Source organism: Dryas octopetala, chromosome 3 (assembly GCF_963921425.1).
Source record: "Dryas octopetala chromosome 3, drDryOcto1.1, whole genome shotgun sequence".
In the NCBI taxonomy this organism is placed as follows: domain Eukaryota; kingdom Viridiplantae; phylum Streptophyta; class Magnoliopsida; order Rosales; family Rosaceae; genus Dryas; species Dryas octopetala.
The window spans coordinates 23,406,368-23,411,186 of record NC_141368.1 but is presented as its reverse complement, the minus strand read 5'-3'; the positions used below and the strand labels follow the sequence as shown (position 1 = coordinate 23,411,186).

Here is a 4,819-nt window from a genome sequence, read left to right as displayed (position 1 = left end):
GGAAATTGAAAATTGAAAAAAGGGGCTTTGGGTCTATTTTCATGGCTTTGCAAATGAGAATTTTGTTGTTTGCTATTTTTTTAAATTTTTATTCGGTGGTTTTCTGTAGGATTTGTTTGTGTGATTGAGTTATGTGTTGGAGCTTTTAAATGGGCTTTGAGTTTTCTGTAATGTTTTTACTTTTGCTCTGTATTTTCCAAAATTTGTTCTATTTTCATTGCATCAAATCCATAGCTATATTTGGTGAAACCGTGTTTTCTTCTTTTGGGAAGTTGGGTTTTTGGCGAGCCAAACCCAGTTCTTTTTGTGCGTGTCTGTATTCATTGAATGCTACAGTTGCTGTTTACTTCTTTTTACCTTTACCTTTGTTTGGTTGCTTGAATTTTCTTGCTAGTTTCTATGAGAAATAGGAATCGGGTAGGGGCCGGGAAGAAGAAGGTGGTGGTGGTGGTGCCGTGGTGGTGGTGCATGCGGAGAGAGAGAGAAGGAAGGTGGTGGCTCGGGTAGGGGGGGGGGTGTGTGTACGGGAGAAAAAAAGATGGTGTGTATTGTTCTTTGAATGGATTGGGTGGGGTGTGAAAGAAAAATTTGTTAAGATTAATAAATTGGGATTTTTAGGTAATTGAGAGGGGTATGTATATGAGAAATTTCAATAATGAAAAGAGTGTGGGGGTGTGAAATGAAAAAAAATGTGAAAAGGGTATGCAAAAAAAAAAAAAAAGTGTGCAAATAATAGCATTCTTTTATTATCTCATAACTCTCATATAAATACAAGTATAAGGCTTAGCCTCCAAGTACAGTAACGTATTACGTACAGAATTTACTAGGAATACAAGTATAACTAGAAGTTTTAGTGTGACAAGGAATACTATCTAACATAATGACACGTGACCAAGCATTTAATGCATGTGTGCTTTATCCATTGGTGGGGTTAGAGAAGATTTTACTCCTCACAATAATTAAGATTTATTCTTTACCAATTAAAACGAAGAACAAGGACAAGGGTTTGAGGTTAATTAGGATTCAAATCCCGTCTCTCCCCTTGTCTTTAAGTTATAGCCAAAGGAACAAAAAAAAAAAAAAAAAACACAGGACAAGTAAGATGCATGCAAAATTATCTCTATAACATCGCATCAAATGATTTTCTAACCATAGTAAACACCTCCTACAGTCCTACGGGAGCATTGAAGCAACCTACATAATACTCACAAAGTATTATGGAGCTTTAATGATGCTCCACGTACCGTACGGTACATAAATGAGATTCAAAAAGGGTGTGTCATCGTCACAAGTCACAACTTCCAAATTCTAATAAAAATTGGACAAGAAATGTAATCACCAAGGCGAGCACTTTTACCTCTGGCTGCATAATTAAGTTTGTGCTCTGGCAGCTGTAAGTCAGTAACAGTGGCCATAAAATGAAGTTCATTTTCCTCATAAAAGATAAAACAAGAATAAATTAAGTTCGTAATGCCAACTAACCCAGTCAGTCTTTGCCATTTTTAAAATCGATCTAGTACTATATAAGGCTAGGTATGTTCCTAGGAACGAGTACGAAACATTGCAACAATGGTTCACAATTTGACCTTGTTGCACAAAGCTTTGTTTCATATATAACATAATGGCATTCACATCCACTTCCACTGTATCCTCCGCCTATATGGCATTCACTAACATCTCATCCACCTTTCTCTTGGCCATCTTGATAGCATTGGCAGTTTTAACACTTGCGATACACACGTTAAATCTGCCTCTAGGTTACCAAAAAAAACAACCGAAACGAGGAGGAGGTTCAGTACTTCCTCCAGGGCCCAAACCCTTGCCTATCATTGGGTGCCTACATTGGGTGCTCGTTAACAAACCGGCATTCCGATGGATACATAGAATGATGGATGAAATGAACACTGAAATTGCATGCATCCGTCTTGGGAGAGTTCATGTCATTACTGTTACTTCTCCTGAAGTGGGACAAGAGTTCTTGCTTAGGCAAGACAGCACTTTTTCCTCAAGACCTGTTCACATGTCCACAGAATTACCAACCTATGGCTACTTGACAGTAGCTCTAACACCTTACGGCAATCAATGGAAGAAGATGAGGAGAGTCGTCACCAGTGAGGTGCTTTCAGCTCAAAGGCACCGTTGGCTTCAAGATAAAAGAATGGAAGAAGCTGATCACCTTACTAGTTGTGTGTATAATTTGTGCAACGTTGACGAGGGTGGCATAGTGAACGTACGCACTGTGGCACAACATTATTGTGGAAATGTGATTAGGAAATTGATGCTTAACAAAAGATCCTTCGGAAAAGGAATGGTAGATGGTGAGCCAGGTCCGGAGGAAATAGAGCATGTTGATTCGCTTTTCAAAATTCTCGGATATATTAATGCATTTAGCATATCAGATTACCTACCATGGTTGCGACTCTTTGATTTAGACGGTCACGAAGAGATCCTCCGCAATGCTCTGGAAAGTATAAAAAAATACAATGATCCCGTAATTGATGAAAGGATTCACTTGTGGAGAAATGGGATAAAAAAAAAGAGTGAGGAGGCTCAAGACATTCTTGATGTTCTAATTCAGCTTACTAACCCCTCAACCGGGGCTCCATTATTAACATCTTCAGAAATCAAGGCGCAAATTCTTGTAAGAACACTTTCCTTTCCAAACTCCCGCTCAAGCTCTCAAACTTTTGCTCTCTATTAAGTAATTAATTTTTTAATTGCATTTTTACTTAATTAATAGTTCTAAAAAATATTATATACTACGTACATTAATTTGAAATATATATTTTACCACTTCGAATTAAGAAAGCTATTTAAAAGGATTACGTGACATGACATCTTTTAATTTGTTAATTTTTACATGCAGGACCTAATGTTGGCCGCAGTAGACAATCCATCACATGCTACTGAATGGGCACTTGCAGAGATGATAAATGAACCTAAGATACTCCAAAGGGCAGTAGAAGAATTAGACCAAGTGGTTGGAAGGGACAGACTTGTCCAAGAATCAGATTTGCCCAAGTTGAACTACGTCAAGGCATGCGCAAGAGAGGCTTTTAGGCTCCATCCAGTTTCAGCTTTCAATGTTCCACATGTATCTACTGCAGATGCCAATGTTGCTGGCTACTTTATTCCAGAAGGTAGTCATGTGTTAATAAGTCGTCTTAGCCTTGGTCGCAACCCTAAAATTTGGAAAGAGCCCCTACAGTTCAAGCCCGAGCGCCACCTTAATCCTGATGGCTCTGAAGTGGTTCTAGTTGATCCAAAATTAGGTTTGTTGTCATTTAGTACTGGAAGACGTGGATGTCCAGGTGTCCTACTCGGTTCTACCATGACCACTATGTTGTTGGCCAGACTTGTTCATGGATTCACTTGGACTACCCCACCTAAGGTACTGTCAACCAGCAGCTTAGTTGAATCGGAGCATGATCTTACTCTTTCTAAGCCACTACTCGGGCTTGCAAAACCAAGGTTGCCCAAGAATGTGTATCCTACGCCTTAAGAAACCATTGCATTCTTCTTCTTTTTTTTGTTTTTTTTTTTTTTTTTTTTATTGTTTTGTTTGCCAATAACACCCCGAGGGGGTAAGGGGTCTTTCCATTACTAGAATAACATCCACTACTATCTGATATCAAGTGACTGTTATGGGGCAATCATCTTCGCTCTTTCATTGATAACTCTTGTTGCACTGGGTTGCAATCACCTTCACTCTTCCAAAGATAATACTAATTTAATTTACAAATAAAAAACATAAATAAATATATTGAAATGAATTTATATTAGAGGTTAGTTATAGAAAGAAATAACCTTTTTATAGAATTATTTTACTTTATGATGTGATGCACACATGCACTACGGGTTTTAATATTCTCAATATACACTATATATACAAATAAGATAAAAAAAAGGATAATATAAATAATGTAGTATATCTTTTCCTTTATATACTATGTTTGTCCTCCAAGAAAAATGTTTAGAACGTGGGGTGAAACATTAAAATTAAACTTTTTTTATTCCAATTAAATATAATGTAATATAATTCATGGCATCAGAAGGAAAAGTAATTAAATAACTAGAAAATAAAACCAAGTGAGGTGAGTGACATACATATATGCAAAAGCAAAACAAAAAGATCATTAACACACAAAGTTTTTATTTACAAGATTTCTAAAGTATATAGTCGGTAATTTGAATTGACTTTGTTGCAATAATAATTTGTTGTGAATAATTTTTCAAATATTAATGTTAGCTTCATATTTTTTTAATCCTAGATAATTAATTTTTTTTATTAATTCGAAAATTAAAATAATTATAGCTTAGTTTAGCCATGTTCCAAACACAACACAGTGTTATTTAGTTTATCCACCTTCATAATCCAACACAGCACCAAACATAAGATAACATTTAGTCCAGCTTACTCCAGTCCAATACAGTCCAGTATAATTAATTCCTAAAAATAATCCAGTCCAACAAAACTCAGCATAACAAATGAATTTAAGTATTATATGCTACCATAAGAATGGAAAATGTTTTCGTTAATATGTGATTAATTTACTTAAGTAAACAAAGTGTGAAATTTAATTACATACAGTCATATAAAAAGCATATGATGGAGTGCCTAGAGAGGTGATGTGGTGGGTCTTAGAGAAAAGAGGAGTACCAGTTAACTATATTAACATGATTAAGGATAAAGAATTGCTTGGGTACTCAGAAATGACTACAAGCTTGTCTTTACAACCAATCACATGAGCTCGGGTCCATCATGAGAAAGAAGATGGTAGGCTCCATCATGGGCTCATATGATTGGTTATAAGGACAA

The 4,819-nt window shown here is 36.2% G+C and overlaps 1 pseudogene; it reads left to right on the top strand.

Moving 5' to 3' along the window:
- Positions 1-1,621: 1,621 nt before the first annotated feature.
- LOC147291887 (phenylalanine N-monooxygenase CYP79D16 pseudogene) lies at positions 1,622-3,502 on the top strand (annotated as a pseudogene).
- Positions 3,503-4,819: the final 1,317 nt, after the last annotated feature.